Source organism: Macrotis lagotis, chromosome 4 (assembly GCF_037893015.1).
Source record: "Macrotis lagotis isolate mMagLag1 chromosome 4, bilby.v1.9.chrom.fasta, whole genome shotgun sequence".
Taxonomy (NCBI): domain Eukaryota; kingdom Metazoa; phylum Chordata; class Mammalia; order Peramelemorphia; family Peramelidae; genus Macrotis; species Macrotis lagotis.
In genome coordinates, this window is record NC_133661.1 from 63,794,072 (window position 1) to 63,813,923 (window position 19,852).

General features: G+C 41.4%; 1 protein-coding gene across 1 annotated transcript in view; it reads left to right on the top strand.

Annotated features, from left to right (window-relative positions):
* Positions 1-2,681: 2,681 nt before the first annotated feature.
* TSPAN14 (tetraspanin 14) overlaps positions 2,682-19,852 on the top strand; it is a 90,627-nt gene continuing 73,456 nt past the window's right edge. Inside the window, exon 1 of the mRNA XM_074233022.1 lies at positions 2,682-2,852. The gene's annotated coding sequence lies outside the window, so the exon portion shown is untranslated. The remainder of the gene's footprint in view (positions 2,853-19,852) is intronic.

The following is a 19,852-nucleotide window of genomic DNA, read 5'->3' on the forward strand; positions in this document are numbered from 1 at the left end:
AGGTGGACATTAAAGGTGAATTAGCAGCCTTGAAAACAGCCTATCAATGCCTTACACCAGGGGTGCTAGTCCTCCTTGTCTAGTTTCATAGGCTCTATGAAGGCCCATGATCAGTGAATTAGAAGTACAATTTATTCAAAGCAGTTTGGAGTCAGAGGAGTTAGGTTCAAATTCTAACAGTCATATACTTCCTGTATGACCTTAGACCAGATAATTTATTTTTCTAGGCTTTGCTTCCCTCATCTATACAATGAAGCTGTTGGACTATCTCAGGGGTTCTTAGATTCTCTTGTATCATGGTCCCCTTTGGCAGTCTGATGAAGCTTGTGGATCTCTGCTTAGGGTATTTTTTTTTTGACAAATTAAACTACTAGAATTATAAGTCAAAAGAATTATACTGAAATAATATATTAGTGCGTGTGTGTGTGTGTGTGTGTGTGTGTATTTAAATCAAATTCCTAATTCTCAGGTTAAGAACCCTTGTATCAGATGATCTGTACTGTCCATTCTGCCTCTCAATGCATGATTCTATGATATGAGTGATAGGAAAGAATCTACCTTGACTTTTAAAAGGCTTAAGAGGTCCAAAGTGGGGTGGGAAGAGAACATAGATATTTTGTATAGGAAAGAACCCTGGATTTGGAGTAAGGAGAAACCTTGGTGTTAAATCTCAGCTCTGACACTTAATATCTGTGTGACTGTTTAGTTAAGTCACTTTTCTGAGTAATCCCCCTTACTCAAAATTCTTCAATGGTTCCCAGCTGCCTCTAGGGATAAGCTCCACCAGCTGGCATTAAATGAAACATTTCACAATCAGCCTCCCACCTACCTTTCCCCTCTTTCATTTCCCATTCTGTTCCAGTCAAACTGGCCTGCTAGCTCCCCCAGGAGGCAGTCCATCCCTAACTTTGGAGAATTATTGGCTTCCTTGAACTCACTCTTAGACTGTCACAGGCTTGCAGAAGACCCTTCCAGATTCCCTCAATCAGCACCCTAAACCACTTGAAATTACTTTGTATTAGCTGTGTAGATACTGGTGTATTGTTATGTTCTCCTAATAGGGCATAATCTGGGTAAAGGGACTGTTTTGTTTTTATACCCCAAGGCCTTCCTTGAACTCCAATGCGATGCTGCTTGTTGCATTAAATTGAATTGAATATCAAACTGAACTGGAAGCAGGAAAGAGGTTTTTCCTTCCTTCCTTCCTTCCTTCCTGCCTGCCTGCCTGCCTGCCTTCCTCCCTTCCCTTTTGGCCTTCTTTATTTTGGCAAAGTCTTGGTAGCTAACAGGCTGCTCTGATCAACTTTGAGCAATCATATAGTCTCATTGTACAAGTGAAGTGCAGCAGGTCTCCAGATATGCGACCAAGTCGGGGACCTTCTCGCCCCACTGCTTCAGGACAGTCACCACGAACGCCTGGCCTTCTCTCCGTTTGGATGTGCCCCCCAAATCCGGGCCCACATCTTGGTGGGCCCGTGTGCTAGCCAAAAAAGAGGTTTTATTTTTAGCATCAGGGGAGAAGTCGCCGCAAGAGGGGGTAAGTGTTGGCCTGCGTCTGGCTTCGGTATGGTTTGCATCCACACGGAAATCTGGGTTTGCGTGGACGCTTCGGTCTCCCCGGAGATAATGCTAGACCTCAGGGAACAGAGACCTCCTGCCCCCTCCCCCAGAAGGAGCAGTCCGGCCCAACTAACAGGCTGACTCTGGCTCTGCACCTTCGTTCCCCACCGCCTCCTCCGCCGGGTCCTCGGGGGTGTGGAGGGGGGCAGGAGAGCACACAGCCCATCGGGAACTGGTGAACAGCCTTAGAAGGGGTCACGGGGCAGGGTGGGTGCCAGGGATCCAGGCCCCCCTCCCCAGGGGCGCATCACACACACACACACACACACACACACACACACTTAATCATAGTCAGCCAGCATTTACTAATCCACCACGCGTGGGACACAGAGGTAAGCGCCGGGGATACAAAGAAAGGAAAAACCAAGCCCCAGTCCCGGGCCGGGGCTCCCAGGCCGCTGAAGGAGCCGGCGAACAAACTAGTGGGCACCCACAAGGCAGAGAGGGGGAAGGGAGCCGGCCGCTCCCTCCGGGGACACGCGTGGCACACAATGGAAGCCGGAGAAGAGGCGGCAAGGGGGCTGGCGGGCGCCCCCCAACGGGGCTGGGGAGGGGGCCCGAATTCGCGGGGGGGCGGGGGAGCTCGGGAGAAGCCCGGCGAGGAGGTGAGAGCAGGGCGGGGCCGGGGCTCCGGGCTGCCGGGTGGGCGCGGGTCCCCGCGCGGCGGGCCTGGGCTGGGCGCGGGGGCTGGGCGGGGCGCGGGGCGTGGCGGCCGCGGCCAGGGGCGGGCAGAGCAGCGGTGCAAGGAAGTTCCGCTCTTCTCCAATAACAACAAGGGGGTCAGACTTGGCGCTGGCAGCCTCCGGAGGTGCGAGCCAGCCGGCCGGCCGTCCGCCCGCCCGCCCATCCGTCCGTCCGTCCGCCCGCCCGCCCGCCCATCCGTCCGTCCGTCAGTCCGCCCGTCCATCCTTCCATCCACCCATCCGCCCATCCATCCATCCTTCCGAGGCCTCCCGCGCCGCCTCCCCCACGACGCTCCCCGCAGCGCCGGGCGCCGGCCGCCGATCGCCCCCCGCGCCCGGGCAGCCAGGCTGGCAGGCTCTGGGGCTCTGCTTTCTCCGCCAGCCCCGGGGCTCGGGCTCCGCTTCAGTGTCTCCGCCTCTCTCCCGCCCCCTTTTCGGCTGCTTGGGGCACCCGGATGGATTGAGTGAAGCCAGCCTTGGCCACCTCCTCCTCCCGGCTTAACTTGCTCAAACTTCCTCGGCCGGGCCCGAGCGCCGTCGCCCCCGCGGGTGAGTGGTGGGGAGCCCCCCGGGGGGCTTGTGCGGATCGGCCGCCCGGGGGAGGGGGGTTGTGCGCACCTCTCCTCCCCCCATTGTCTGCGGCCACCCCAGCGGCTCCCGGCCGCTCCAGCCTCCTCCCCTTTCGCTTTCAGTCCTGGGCCTCCAACTTGTTCTCACGCTCGGGGGGCATACGGCTGGCACACGGGGGGGGGGTTACTCCCAGGTCACCGATGCCCCGACTACTAACCCCCTCCCCCTCCCCCCCCCCGAGACTCCAGATTCATTCCCTTTCGTACCCCACGCAAGAACACGTTTTGTTGGGTGGCACTCCTAAGGTCGGAAAGTGGGGAGGACGAGGAAGAGCCATCGGACCCTGGTGAAGGCAAAGGGAAGACGAGGTCCTACAGACTTAATTCTGAAGGTCCTCCGGGATCAGAGTTGGGGGTGGGGTGGGGGAGAAAAAGCCGAGTATTTTTAAGGGAGTGGGTTTCCAAAATGCATTTAGAGAATCAGCAAGCTCTTCTCTGATCAATCAGTCAGCAAACTTTAGTGTGTGCCCCACACAGAAGTCCTAAAGGGCAGCTGCTAAGGGGAGTGAAAGAAGGCTTCCATATGGAAGTGGATTGGTGGAACAGGTTGGTTTTATCACAGGGAGAAACTCTAGGAGTGGGTTAGTCACTGTAGTGAGCTGTACGAGTTTCTTCAGTCTTACCCCACTTGGTAATGAGTGGGTAGTTGAAAACAGCAAGATCTTTCATTTTTTAAAAAGTAAACTGAAATGAGGCTGCCAGGGAAATGGGCTTCTGGGTAAAGACAACAGGTCTATTGACCCAGAGGAGATTTGAATTTAAAATCCTCACCCCACTTCCAAAGTCCTTTTCTTTCTTTGCAGATAGCCCTGTGAGGCCTGGCCATGGCCCTCTGAAACCGGTTCTCCATTATCCCAGTTTTTAAGTAGAGAAAAATGAGTTGAGAGAGGTCAAGTGATTTGGGCTGGTTAATATTTGACCTCTGGCTGATGAATGATGGTTGCTGTCAGTGGTTGCATGACTGGTTTTTTTTGTTTTGTTTTCTCTATCTCTTTGCCTCTGCTAGTGAGCTCTTGGAACCTAGGACCTCTCTCCAAGGATAAGATCCCCTTGCTTGAAATTTTTTCAAAGGGGTAAATGTGGACTCTCATTGTAACTAGGGGTCATTGAATCAATGGAACCCCATTCTGAAAATATCATGTCTCTGTTGCAATATAATTAATGTGTGTTTTGAGCAGCCATGTTTGAAGGAGACACTAACATCTTAATCAAATAGCCTTTGTAACTTCCTTCGTGAGCATTGGCTGGGACTGTGCAGTAAAATTTCAAGTTGTGTGTTTTCAGTGACTAAAGTTGCAATGATTATTTTAACTTATTTCTATGACAAACATTCATTATTTCTTTGATCCTCCCAATAACACAGTGAGGTATATGGATATTTATCTTCATTTTACAGATGAAGAAACTGAGACTCAGGAAAGTAAGTGACTTGCTCTTAGTCACAGAGCTAGAAAGTATGGGAATGAAGATTCCATGTTCCCTGTAATTCCCAAGTTCCTATAGCTTCAAGTTTTATTGTTTTCAGGTTGTGCTTTTGAGGTTTGGCCTTTCTTTAATGAAAGGTGTATGTGAATATAAATACAATTGAAGGACTTGTGCTGATTAGAAGTTCACCCACTAGTTGAGATTTTTTCAATTCCATTTTCCTAGGGCAGTTGTGTGGGTCCTCAGGGGTTATGAAGCCAACCTAGGGAGTTGGGCTATGCAGTTGATACACAGTGCATCATCACTGGGGCTAGGTGGGGCAGCTATTCCATGTGTAGAAGGAAGCAGAGAAATGTTGGGGGAAAAAATGGAGTGTGATTAACGTGAACTGGACATTGGAGACCATTGGGACCTATTGTTTCTAAAAGCCCAAGTTTATTTTTATGGGGAGAATAATAATCTTGACTTGAGAACATTTACACAAGTATCTAAAACAGATACATGTGTCGTTTCCTCGTTTTTCAAGAGAGTCATTTGTAAGTGTATTTATAGCATTTGATTCTGGCAATGGGGAAACTAGTGTTTGTGAAGATAATTGAATGTTAAGCCATCTGGGCTGTGTTTGGGGCACCAAATTGTACCTCCACTGTATTCCGCAGCTGAATACTTCCCTTCTACCTCAGCCATCTCTGGTGTGCCACACAGGCCCCAGAAAAAACTTGTATAATCCTAAAAAAGCAATTTGCCCCCCCCCCTTTGCCTTCTCCCTGTAATCTCTTTTTAAGAGGAAGTAAGAGTGATCACTAGATTCTCTCTTGTCTCCCAACCCCCTTCCTTTTGCATGATAGGGAATGCAAATCCAGCAATTTAGCTAGAGGAAAAGGAGATGCAGGTGTGTTTGTGTATTTTATACATTTTTTTTTCCTTGATGCTTGAGTCCAGAAGGGGAATAATTTTTTTTTTTTAAAGATTTCACACTGGAATATGTTAGAGATAGAGTTTTCAGTTACATTCTCAGACCCCCATCCTGGTAATAATACATTGAAGGTCCTAAAGTTCCCCTTTCTAAAGGGGAATCCAAAACTGGAGAGTCTTAAATTTTCAATTTCATGAAGTTTCTGGCATCAGGGTGACCTGCCCTTTAGGTGCTGAGTGGGTCATATGAGTAAATGTTCCATAATTTAGATTCATCTGGAGTTCTTAGAAATATTCCAAAAGATCTCACCATTTTGATTACTGTAAATGGAGGAAATGACCATCTTCAGAGGTCTCTCTGAATTCTAAAGCTTTATGATGGATTTGGTGATCCTGAGATTCTGAACTTTCAGAAAGACACAGACTTACATTTTTTACTGGGACATTGATTTAAATAGATATGAAAGCATCTTTTAAAATGCTGTATAGATACAGGAGGACAAAGAGAAATCCATTAGGATGCTTTTTTTCTTTGATCTTCCACTTCTTGAGACACACCCAGAATGATGTGGATGGGGCGATGGCCATTTCCTACTCTTCTCTCAAAATTGAACAGGCTCAAATCCAATTGGATTTCCTTGTCACTTGGAAGAATTTTCCTTAAATTATCCAAGATGTGTTCAGGTCTTTGAAGCAATTGTAGGGTAGTGAATAGAAAGGTGTCTTTTGCTGCTCCTGTGACTATATTCTGACACACTGGTATAGGACAAGTCATTTAACCTTTATGTGCTTGGGGCCAGAGATAGCAAATTTGCTTCGAATTTTGCTAGAACCAGATTGATGGGGAAAATTGGACAAAAGAAATAAAAATACAATAAAATAAAGATGATGTGAATATGTAGTTTTTTAAGTCATGCTATATCCAAGGGAATTCTTATACTTCCCTTTCTCCTGAGCAGATGGCTAAGAGAGGTTGAGACTCTTAAGTCAGTAGGTTGTGGTGGTTTGGTTTTTTTTTTTTGCCTGAGTTTCCATTATCCTAAAAGAGGGACCTTGGTTTTCTTGCCCACCTCTTCCTCTCTACAAACTACTTGAAGGCGGGTTCCTTGACTCTTAATTTCTCTTTCCTCACCACCCACTCTTTCCTCACCCCTTTATTAAGTTTGGCTTCCATCTCCATCACTGTGCTGACACTGTTTTTCTCAGAGCTCACTAGAGACCTCTTCATTAGTCTTTGTTATGTGGAAGTCAGTATCCTAGGTTGATGATAGAAAAATGAAAAAGGGCAGAAGGAGTTCATACCCCTAAAGGAACCTGCAGGGAGAGAGGAGGGAGAGAAGACACAAATAAGTATGATATTTTACTATAGAAAAAAGACTTTTAGATTTGGAGCCAGAATACTTATAATTGAATTTTAGTATCATGTGATCCTTTATTAGTCACAACTTTTTTTAGCGCTTCAGTTTCTTTATCTGTAAAATGGGAGAGTTAAACTTGATAACCTCTGACTTACCTTGCCAATCTAAATCTATGTTCTCTATGGCATTGTAGCTCTCTTATGCCAAATTTGAGGAGGGATTGACTTCTATTTGGGAGCTAGGAAGGGAGGGATAAGGAAGGGCTTCCTGAAGGGGGAGGGTGTTTTAGGCAGGAAAAAGCATAATGAAATTAAGGAACTGGTAGGGGGCCTAGTTTGATTAAAACATAGAGGGCCTGAATGTGGGAGTATGTAGTGAGAAGATAGGATTATAATTCTAGAATTCCAGGGACCTTGGATCCTTTTAAATGCCATGATGAACCCTTTCTCAGGATAATGTTTTTAAAGACATAAAGTATATAGAATTACAAAGGAAATTTCTAATGAGATGCAGTTATAAAAATTATAAAAAATAAAACCAACCAAGCTCATGGACTCCAGATTAGTTCAACCCCCCTCATTTTATAGATTAGGGAAATGAGTTCTAGGAAAGTTAAGTTGATTTATCTAAAGCACCATGTGGCAAGCTTTGAAGATAATTTTGAACCCAGAGCCTCTTGTGTGATACTATTGTGGAAAGCCTTAAATTTTAAGGTTTTTGAAGTTCTGTTTTACCCAGTAGGCAAGAGGAATCTTCTAGGTTTTTGAGTAGGGGGTGTATGTGACAAGGTCAGCCTTTTGTTAATGAAAAGATTATTTTGGTAGAGAGAAGGAGGATGACTTTGGATAAGGAAGAGATTATAAGCAGGAAAACTAGCAAGGAAGATGATTTAAGGAAGCTTTTAGATTGAGGCTTATCTTTTTTCATACCTTAGGCACAAAAATGCCTGTCTGAAGACTATAGATTCCTTAAATTATTATTTTTAAATACATTAAATAAAAATTCATAGGAAACCAAAGGTTAGTGAAAACGAGGTATATTTTTTCTCCTTAAATTCATAGATTTCCCAAGGAAATCTTTTCATAGACTCCAGGTTAGAATCCCTGCTTTTGATACTTTGAAGGTAGAATTATTAGTATTAGACAGTTAATTATGTTGTATAGGATTGGAGAGAGTGACTGAGAGGAAGAGTCAAAGATGACTAAGATTTGGAGCCTGAATGATTGAGGACATGATTGTTTCATCAATTAGGAATCTGTGGAGGGGGCAGATTTTTTTTTTTTAGGGGGCGGTGAGATGAGTAGTCTTGGATAGGAACACTGTCCCAAAGGCAGTTGGAGATTCTGGGCTTCTCAGGGTGAAGCTGGGTTAATTAATTTATCTTGGAATCCAGTGCTAGTGAGAGTATTGATTTAGAAGTAAGAAGAGACCCAGAGTCTAGGGGCATTGATGGCTTCACTTGGGAGCAAATTCACATGGTAGCTAAGGGGAAAAGGGACATAAAGGAACTGGTAGAAGGGTGGATCTGACTGCCTTCAGAGGCATGAGGGGCAGGTAGGTGGCATAGTGGACTGGCCTTGGAGTCAGGAGGACAGGAGTTTGAATCCTGCCTCCGACACTTGACCCTTATTAGCTGTGTGACCTTGGGCCAGTCACTTACCCCTGACTGCCTTGCATCCAGGGCCATCTCCAATCCTCCTGATTCATATCCACTGGACCCAGATGGCTCCAGAGGAGAAAATGAGGCCAGTGATTTAGAACAGTCCCCCCTCATTCAGTCAATTCATGGCATCACCTCCCTGATGTTATGGTCATCTTCAAGAATGAAGGACAAACATTATTATCATTATCATTATTATGTTATATTATATAGCCATTAATGTTTTATATTGACTTAGATTGGGGGTGAGGAGTTGGGGGGAAAGGGAGATATGGAAGGGTTTTTTTCCTCTTCCTTTAGAATGTGAATTCCTTAAGAAGGGTTTTCTTTGGTGGTGGTGGGGGGTTGCTTTTTGCCTTTCTTTGAATTTCCCCAGCACTTACTACACTTTGCCTGCTCAAAGTAAGCTCTAAATAAATGCTTTGTGATATTGATAAAATAGATCTCAACAATAATAATAATGATAGCTAACATTTTACTTAGTGTTTTAAGATTTACAAAGAAGTTTTATATGTTTATTTCATTTGATACTCAAGACAACCCTGTGAAGTAGGCATTTTTTTATACCAATTTTACATATGGGGCATCTCAAACTGAGAGATGGTAAATGGTAAGTGGCTTTTACCTAGTGTTGCTGTGTTGATACAGGATACAGCCCCAGGATTTTAACTCATTTAATTCTCACAACAACTGAATTAGTGTAGTACTGTTAGCACTATTTTCTCTACAAGGAAACTGGGGATTACAAGGGATTGAGTGACTTGCTCAAGGTCATCACACTTTATCTACCAAATCATTTAGTTGTTTCAGGACAAGATAGACTGTTGGATTGAAATGAGTAAGATAAAACTGAATTGGAACAATGGTCAGTCTTACCCTTGAAGAATCAATTCCACAAGAATGAGGTGGAGAAGTTATGGATAAATGATAGGATATTTTAGTGGATGGTAAGCTTATCAAAAGTCAACAGTGTTAAAAAAAAAAACAGTAAACAGTGTGACAGTGGATCCAAGAAGGCTAATTCAGGTTTAAGATGTATTAAAGAAGGCCTAGAGAGGTGAAGATTGTTCTCTTGTACTCTGATGATTCATATCAAGTCTGGAATAATGTGCTTAATTTTTGGCATCAAATTTTAGAGATAATGTTGCTAAGCTTGAGATATACAGAGGGCAACTGGATGGTTATGGGCTTGTCCTCATGCCATGTGAGGATTGATATAAACAATAATAATATTATCTCCTTTGTCCCCCCCCCCATAAGAGCCTTGTCCAATAGATGCCATTTTCTAGATATGGAAACTGAGGCACAGAGCAGTTAAATGACTTTTCTAGGGATACAACAGCTATTAAATGTTAAGAGAAACAACTTGGGTTGGTTAAACAGTTCATAGAACACTGGACCTGAGGTCTAAATATGACTTCAGATACTTAACTGATTGACCCTGGCTAAGTCACTTAAACTCTTATATGTTTCAGTTTTCTCAATTGTAAAACTGGAGTAATAATCAAATGTGAAAATATTTGTAAAATACTTAGCACAGAGTCTGTCACATAGCTGGAAATACATAAATGATACCTATTATTTTTCCTTCTTCTTCTTCTTCTTCTTCTTCTTCTGCTGCTGCTGCCTGAGGTTGGAGAAGGCTTGGGCGGGGGACATCATAGCTATCTTCTGTCATATGGGAGAAAGGTTAGATTTATTCTGCTTATCCTCAGAAGGCAGAACTAGTATCAGTGAGTAAAAGTTGCCAATTTATGAAAATCTTAAAAAACGGAACCTTCCAAAAATGGAATTGGTGGTTTGGAGAAGTAGTGGATTCCTTACTCACTAGAGGTCTTTAGGTAAAAGGTACATGGTCTCTGGTTCGGATGCTGTGGATAGAGCTTCCTGTTAAGGTAGGTTTTGGTCTGCATGACCTTTTATATCCAGTCTGACTGAGGTGTGAGATGATCTGATCTCAGAGTGCTCCTCTGGTGTTTGTTATTGGATGAACCACACAAACCAAGAGCTCATCTTGCCCATCAATCTGCTTCACTTTCTGTTCATGCTAGTGCCATTTACCCATGGGAAAGATCTTGGTAGTAATTTTGACTGTCCTATCTTCTTGACTTGAGCCTAGTATTAAATACTCTTCAGTTCTGCCTCCTCAGCATCTCTTGTCTCTGTCCACTCCCTTCTTGCTACCTATTATGCATGTGACTCCTGAGGCTCAAAAGGGGACTGGACTATAGTGTAGGATTTTAGATTTAAGAGATCATCTAGTCTGGACTACTCATGAAAGTGAAGGAAAGAAGGCCCAGAGAATGCAGTGTAGGTCACAGAGGTAGGTAATGAATGAGTGGCAGGGCTTTGAGCTCAGATCCTCTGATTGCAAAGCTGACCATTCTTTTCTATCTTACCACGCTAACTGCCCCCTTCCAGTTCAAAATTTTATGAAATCAAGTTCTGATCACTCAACTCTTTCCTTAGAATATTGCAAAAATGTCCTGAGTTTTAAAAAAAATGTTTAATGTAATTTTCTTTTTCTTACATCATAGCATCTCCCGCATCCTTCCTCAACACCCTTCCCAAGAACCATCCTATATGACAAATAGTATTTTGGGGTTTTTTGGAGAGGAAAAAGGAAGTCAGAACAACTGATGAATACATTTAGAAAGTCCAAAAACATGCACAATATGTAACATCTGTGAATCTCCCACTTGCCAAACAGGTTTTTCTAAACCCTAACTTGCTTTCCTCTTCAATCCATCTATAATGGCTGTGACAATAATTTTGTTCAGATATAGAGTTCTTCTTTTCATGCCTGTGGTCAACAATCTTCTACAGTTTCCTTTTCCATTTTGAATCTAGATTAGATGTCTTTGCTTGATTTTTCAGACCCTTGATCAGTTGAGACCCCTGTGTCTTTTGGACCTTATTTTAACCTATGTTCCACTTTTCTCTTACATAAAATAATCACTGCCTCAGCCAAGCTGGGTTATTCCAGGTAGGTAGCCCAGTAGATAAGAGATAGGTAGGGAAAGAACAAACAGGGAGTGGACAAATTCAAGAAATTCTGAGGAAGCATAATCGGCAGCATTTTATACCAGACTACAGTAAAGAAGATAGGACAATCAAAATTAGCACCAAGATTTGGAGTCTGGAAAAATGGGTAAATCTGGAATCTCGAAAACCTGAACTTGAATCCTGTCTTAGACAATTGCTAGTTTGGCATTAAGCAAGTTAATCACACTTTCTCTGAATCCATCACCCCATCCAAAAAATGGGGATAACAGTAGTGTCTATCTTAGAGTGTTATTGAGGAGTAGCAAAGGAGATAATATATGTAAAAGACCTTGCAAACTTTTTTGCATTAAATGAATACTATTTCCACCACCACCACCACCACCTCCTCCTTCTCTTTCCCCTCTACACCTTAAGAATTCAGGCTAGCCTTCTTTTGTGTCTTTGTACCATTTCTCCCCTTTCTTCTTGCTTCTTAAAATTTTTTTTTTATTTAAGGTAATGGGGTTAAGTGACTTGACCAAGGTCACACAGCTAGGCAATTATTAAGTGTCTGAGGTCGGATTTGAACTCTGGTCCTCCTCCTCCTGACTCCAGGACTAGTGCTGTATTCATTGTACCACCTAGCTGCCCCCCAAGTACTTGCTTCTTGAAGTCTTCTCTTCTTCAATCTTTAACCCCTTTCTGAGCTCATAGTAGCATTGCCCTTCTCCAATGTTTATTTATCTGTTAAAATTTATCATTTTTAATATAATATTTATTTGTAATACATAAATAGTTATAATCAAAATGCCATTATAATTTAATAAATATTATGATTAAATTTATTAAAAATTTAAATCAATATTTGTATTTCCCTACTCAGATTAAGTTATTATTAAATTTATTTAAAAATTTTTAAGCTATATATTGCCCTACTTAAACCAAGTTGTTTTTATTATTAAATTTATTTTAAAATTTTTAAACAGCACATTACCCTACTTAGATTAGGTTTTTCGGGACCAGAGTCTGAATCTTCTCTTAATTTTTTTTATCTTCTCCAGTGCCCATCATAGTACCCTGAACACGAGTTTCTTGGCTGCCTGCCCTGGCTGGGTTTTGTATATACATACAAGCCCTTGCTCTTATCTGTTGTTAGGAAAGAGGGAATGAGATTAGTGAAGAGGTGGGGTAGTTTAGGCCTGGCAAGAATGAGGTCAGTTGGAATTAGCCTGGAAGCAAAGAACTGTATTTATTCATCATAAGACTGGTTTCTTTTGGCCTCCTTCCCATGTGTGTCTTAGTTATATGCAAGTAACACGATGACCTGGTAAAATCATTTCCCCCTAGAAAGCAACCTTGCTCCGGTGGTGGTGTCCTCATTCCTGATCCCTGGCCAGATGTATGGTAGACCTTGATTCTCCTCTTCTCTGATCTCCGATTCATCTGAATAGGGCCCCTCCATGTTCAGTGGGTGGCTTGGATAAGGGGATGGTAGCCAGAGAGAGTGAAAAGAACACTGAACTAGATTTCAGGTGACCAGAGTTTTTTGACCTAGTTCTGCCAGTCCTTAGAAAGATTTGCTTAGGATTTGAAACTAGAGGACCTGGATCCTTCACCAGCAGTCCCTTCCTCTGATAGAATAGACTGTTTTCTCATGTCATCTCTGTTTTAAGGAAGTTGCCCCCCAGGTCAGCCATGGCAATTCTGTCCTTTATGCTTCTCTGTATTTTTTACTTCCCCCCCCCTGCCCCTTACAAGATCCCTCCCCTACCCCTTTCAGCTTCCTTTTATGTATTGTCTTCCCCATTAGAACAGCCAACTCCTCCAAGGCAGGGACTGTTTGCCTCCCTCCCCCTTCTGTAAGTACAATGCTTAGTATTGTATAAGTCCATTGTGACTTGTTCTATTACCAGCTAACTGTATGACCTTAGTCAAGTTACTTATCTCTCTGTGCTTCTGTTTCCTCTTCTGCAAAATGAAGGGTTGGGCATGATTGTTCTGAAGATCTTTGATCTTTGAAGTCCTTTCACATGAAAGAATCTATCTTTTGGAACTGACTCATAAAATTAAAAAAAAACACATTTCTACTTGAACTGGGGTTTGGATGTGTTCATAGCACTTTAATGTCAAGTGATCCCCCATAACAAAATGTAAATAGGATAGGGGGTGATATTTCAGAAAAGGAAAATGAGGTTTACTGTGATTGGTTTGTGCAACAACTCTCAGTGGCTGAGATAGACCTAAGCTCCCATGTCCTGGCTCCTTTATTCACTACTCTACCTTGGCTCTAATATTTATATAGAGAATAAGTGATTATGATTAAAATTCTTGGCTAGTTGAAGCCACTAGTCTCTGCCTGCCCACTCTTGTATTATCATTAGTGATAGCCATTTTTATGGGGCTCTACTCAGAGCTTGCTTTAGCACCTCTTGCATCCCATAAGTTTCTATTTCTCATCATTACTGGGTGGGGTAGGATGTGGGGTAGTGTTATTGTGGCTTCTTATCCCATGACTCAAATTAAGGTAGCACTCAAGAGAATAAGTAAAGATTGAACCAGAGAAATACCTTTCTAACTTATAACCTTATTGAACTGGGGAGAGATGTTGGATAAAAGAGGGAGTGCAGAAATCTCCTTTCCCTTCAAAGAATTGGCATTAGGCTGTAATGTGTCCCTAAATTGAATTTATCTTTTGTTGTGCTTGATTGGGTGTAGCTGTCTATGCAATCATGATTCAGAAATGAATATATTAGATACAACAGTATTTGTCTAGCCAACTTGATGACTGCTGGGTGAGTTATATGAGTAGGACAGTATAGTTTTGGTTTTTGTGGTTGCTCTTTGTTGCCAGAATTTGGGTGATGTATACTTTTCTGATAATCATTCTGAAACTGTTTTGAGTTTTATTAGTATTCAGTTCATTTTTTTTTTAATTTTAGAAGCTTTGGAGCAGAATTATTTAAAGTGTTTATTTTCAATTAGTGGAAATCTCCCTTACTCTCTTTTCCCTTCCTCCCACCCATTGAAGAATAAAGGAAAACAAAATTCTTCTTAACACATATACATGTAAGTAAACAAGTTCCCGCATTGACCTTATCCAGAAATAATTATATATTTCAATCTGCATGCTGAGTCTGTTGCCTCTCTTGTCAGGGGGTGGGTAACAGGAATTTTGGAGAATAAAAGGAATGTCTAAGATTCCAGCTCAACCTATGAGGAGTGCCTTTTGTCATCAGGTAGACAAAAATAAATATGATGTGAAAGCACTAGAGTCCATCTGTTGCTAAGGCTATAGTATAGATGTTATATATCCTAGGAATATAGAGAAAAGAGGTGTGTGGTTGGAGTCATTTGGGAAGGCTTCAGCTTGTAGGTTGTACTTGAGCTGGTTGGAGAAGACTAGTTTGAATCATAAAGCTAAAATTGGAAAGGAGGTTACGATGCTTTCTTGTCCAACCTTTTTAAGACAACTAGGTGACACAATACTGGACCCTGAGTCAGGAAAATTCATCTTCCTGAGTTCAAATATGACTTTGGACATTTACTAGCTATGTGACTCTGGTCAAGTCATTTAACCTTTTCTGTCTCAGTTTCTTCATCTGTAAGATAAGTTGGAGAAGGAAATGGCAAACCACAGCAGTATCTTTGCTGGGAAAACCCCCACAAGAATCATGAAGAGTCAGATATAACTGAAGATAATTGAACAAAATTTCAACCCTTTTATACCTGGGGAAACTGAGGCCCAAGGAGCTCAATAACTGAGAATCTTAACTGTAGATATGGCCTTAGAAGTCATCTATTCTAAATACCTGATTTTCAGATGAGGTAACTGAGACTCAGAGTAGCTCTATGATGATGTCTCCTAAGCGGTAAGGAGAAGAGATGGATTTTTGAATGTGGTGGTACTGAATCCAAACTTTTCATTTTTTGTAACTCCCCTCCCCTCAAAACAAAGGGAAAATAAATTTTTTTGGAGCTGCTGAGAAGAAAATCCTGTGTCTTCTGGTTCAATTTCCAATAAAGTGAAGACTAGATAAGATTGGATGGTGAATGGTGTGAGATCTGGGGCTTAGCCGAGTGGTGACCGAGACTTCCAAATTGACATAGACAAAGATCTTCCCCACCACCACCACCACCACCACCACCACCCACCCCCCCACCCACCCCCTCACCCCCCCACCCCCTCACCCCCTGTCAGATTTAACTGTTTCTATTTCCTTGTTCTCAGTTATTTCTCAAGACTGTTGTTTAAAGTCTGTGCTCATCATGTTCCAGGCCCTGAGGGGATGCACAGATAACATATGAAACATTCCTTTACCTGAATGAACTTGGGTTCTGTTAGGGGACAACACATGCAGGTATGAATATACATACAATGAATAAAAGGTAATTTGGGGAATAGGGAATCTGAAAAGGCTTCATGTAGAAAATGGCATTTTGAGTTCTCAAGGAAAAAGGGACCCTAAGTGGGAGGACATTCTGGATGTCTGGCCAACTAGTGAAGAGGTATGGAAACAAGAAACAAAGTACTGGGTGAGGAGGAAGGAGGATTATAGGTAGCCAGGTTGTCCCTTTGCCTCAAGGAAACCATGCTATTCTCTTTTCTGATGGATTGTTCTTCTTTGTTTCATTCACAGACTCTTCCCATCTCTCAAGGATCTTTTGTTAGTCCTCTAGTTTCCTCTCTTTATTGTTCAATATTCTCAAAATAATGTCCAAATTTTTATCTTCATCAATCCTATCTTCTTATTGCAGTTCTGGTTCCATTTGCCCAAATACCCAGGGAGCACAAATGACTGAGAATCCTAGATTTAGGGATGAAAGGGAACTTGGGAAGCTATCTTAGAAGTCACTCTTCCATTATAGCAAAAGTTCAGTAGGTAAACATTTATTCAGGGAAAGATTTATTAAATGCCTAAGAGGTAAAAGACAGTCCTGCTCTCAAAGAACTAGTAGTCTAATGGTAGCCTCTTGCCACAGCTATATTTCAGAAGCCAAGCTCATCTTACTCCTCTCCCTGCCATTATTTGTCATTGACACCACCATTGTCTACCATCCAAGTTTTGTTTTTGATTTTTTTATTTGATTTCATCCCTTAAATCATCTAATCACCATGTCAGGGAGTTATTCCTCTTTTTTGTCTCTCTCTGCCGAGACCATCCTTGATTGCCCAGGTTTTTATGACAGTAATCTCATGGGTTCAGGCAATACTTGGTCTAATATGACTAAATTTTGCTTGGTTGGTTGGTTTTTCTTACGTAACATTCTGGACTCAGCTCATCCTTCCCTGATTTTAAACTGCTCTAGCTGGTATCAACCTCTCTCATCTGAGAATTCATGTAGCATAATGGAGAATAAGCATGATAGAATGGACTGGAGCGTAGGTTTCTAGGCAGAACTTCTAAATACAAACTTGGCTATTGGTAGGTTGTTGCCTCTGCACTCTCTCCAACTCCATGAAGTTCAATATCCTCATCTGTAAAAATGAGACCTTAGAATATTAACCTTTGTCATTGGGCAAGATAGCTGATGTTCTCTATGTTTTCCTTACTGTGTAATCTAATTGGATACTTATTTTGAAATTCTGTGGATGGTATAGAACCCAAGCTCTGTATCCCTGTGGATTGCTTTCTAATTGTTTTTCTATAGTTTGGGTTTTCCTTTACAAGAACATTCAGACAATCAATGATGAACTCAATACACTATACTTTAATATTCAAAATATTCTTGATTTTATTAGATACTCCCTCCTGTAATCATGTGATGATATTTGTTCTTGGTTCTGGAAAAATACCATGACATCAGAGAGGTGATACCATGACAAGCACATGAATTGGATTTGAGTGAGGGGGGGTGCTCTGCTAAGTCACCAGCCACACTTTCTCCTCCAGAGTCATTTGGGTCCAGTGGATAGATATGAATCAGGATCACTAGAAATGACTCTGGATGTGAGGCAGTCAGGATTAAATGACTTGCCCAAGGTCACAACAGCTAGTAAGTGTCTGGAAGAACACAACCCACCTATACCTTAGGTATTGATGAAAAAATGCATCCTCTAATGGCCAAATATTTGGTGAGGAGTCTTCATTTATAGCTTTGGAGATCTAACACCTACACTTCACTGAGAAGGGAATTGGAGACAAAGAGTTGAAGGATTTTTTTCCAGGGTCCACAGAACCAGAATTTTCATTCCAAATTCAGGATTTTGACTCAAAATCTGGAACTCTGACTTTCTTCATTGTACCTTACTAGTCTACTCTGAAGCCATCCTATAGCATTCAAGGCTAGGCTGATGGAGGACACATACAGGCCATGGCAGCCCCTAATTAAACTAGAAAGTTTTTGGATACAGATTCAAGTCTTGCTCAGACACTTCCATGCTTTGTGACCCTGGGCAAATGAATTCCTCTGACTCAGTTTCTTCATTTATGAAATGGGATAACAATAGCACTTCCCTCTCAGGGTTGCTCTGATTGTTAATAGAAAGTATTTTGTAAACCTTAAATTACTATACAAATTCTTCTTTGTATGATTGATCTGGTTAAGAGTTTCACTTCTTCCTGGACAGGATTTTAAAGAGACTCAATACCAATAAATTGGCTATGAGATGATGCATTTTTTTCAGGGTAGTCTAAGGTATTGGGGAGGAGGGGAGGGTTGTGTTCTTCGTGTCTGATGGAATCAAGGATATTTTGAGGATATTGAAGTATCATTGTATTGAGTCTCATCATTGATTTCCATAATGGTTCTTGTAGAGGGAAGCAAAGCTATATTTCTTCCATATAATATTGATATCCCCAGTGTCTTAAGTCCCAGTTACTTTTTCAGGTTCCTACATCTATTGACCTGTTCCTTGTGGATATGTATACCTTCAGGAGATTCCATTATCTGTAATATCTTCAGCCACTTAGAGTTCTTTTGAACCTTAATAACCGAGATTTATAAGTTCCTTCAAAGTTAGCAAAGCACTTAGTACACATTATCTCTGAAAGTAGGGACTGGAGGCTATTATTATCCCCATTTTACAGGTGAGGAAACTGAGATCCAGAAGAGAGGAGGAACCTTGTGCATGGGTACATAAGTGGTATATAGTGGTATATTCAAAAACTGGTCTTCCTGCATTGAAATCCTCTTAGTGATAACCCACAGGGTTGTGCCCACACAGCTGTGGTGGGGTGTGGTTTGGGTAGGGGCAGAGAAAAGCTCTGCTGATTATATGCAGTATAACTCAGGAAGTAAACCAACCAGCTATATTATCTTTAGGTACAAAAGAAGACAATACAGATAACGTGAAACAGAGTTTGTATTTGGTGCTCCATTCTGTTTTGCACAGATGAATTTAAATTTCAGAGACAAAAGGAAATAAAATAACGTTGGATTTTGGATTATATCTTGTTTAAAAATTTTAAAAAAAGGTTTTGAAAGCACTCCCCATCCCCATTTGATAAATAGTCAAAGGATATGAACAGACAGTTTCCAAATGAAGAAATTAAAGCTATATATATTAAATTATTTATTTATGTATAATTATTATATGAAATATTAAATCTCTATATATTTCATATATAATCATATGAAAAAATGCTCCAAATCACTATTGATTAGAGAAATGCAAATTAAAACAACAATGAGGTATTATCTCACACCTATTAGATTAGCTAAAATGAGAAAAAAGGGAAGATGATCAATGTTGGAGAGGTTGTGGGAGGATTGGGACATTGATGATCCAATTTTTCTGGAGAGCAATATGAAGCTATGCCCAAAGAGCAATAAAACTGTTCATATCCTTTTACCCAGCAATTCCAATTCTAGGTCTATATCCAGGAGAAATTATAAATAATTGCGAAAATCCTACATGTTCCAAAATATTCATAGCAACTCTTTCGTTAGTGGCAAAGATTGGGGAATGGCTAAACGTAAACAAGTTATGGCACATAAATACTATAGGATACTATTGTTCTATAAGAAACCATAAATGATCGAACTCCAGAGAAATATGGAATGACTTATGGGATCTGATGCTGAGGGAAGGGAGTAGAACCAAGAGAACAATGTACACATCATCAACAACATTATGAGATGAACAACCTTGATGGAAGCAGCTCCTCTCAGCAATGCAGAGAGCTTGGACAACTGTATCTGACTGGTTATATTATCCCCAACCAGAGAAAGAAAAGCAAAACAAAATAAAACACACAGAAAAAAGAAATCCAACCCTTCCCGAATCTGATGAAGCTTTATAAAAAGTATGTCTTATGTATCTCTTTCCCTTAATCCTAATTCCTCTTGTCAAAAATTAATTTCTAAACATGTTTAACAAAATATATGTAAAATGTTAACCTGATTGTTCCCTGCTGAGGGGAGGGGGTGGAAGGAAATTTTGTAGCATGGAAATATGCATGTACATATATATGAAAATAAATAAATTAAAAAGAAAGAAAGAAAGCACTCCTTAGCTTTTGAGTGACCAGCGTGAAAATAAATGGCATGGTAGTTAGAAGATACAATTAGAAATAGATGATTTCACTTTAGCAAGAAATAAATATATAATCTCATTTAATAATTGCATTTTGGTGG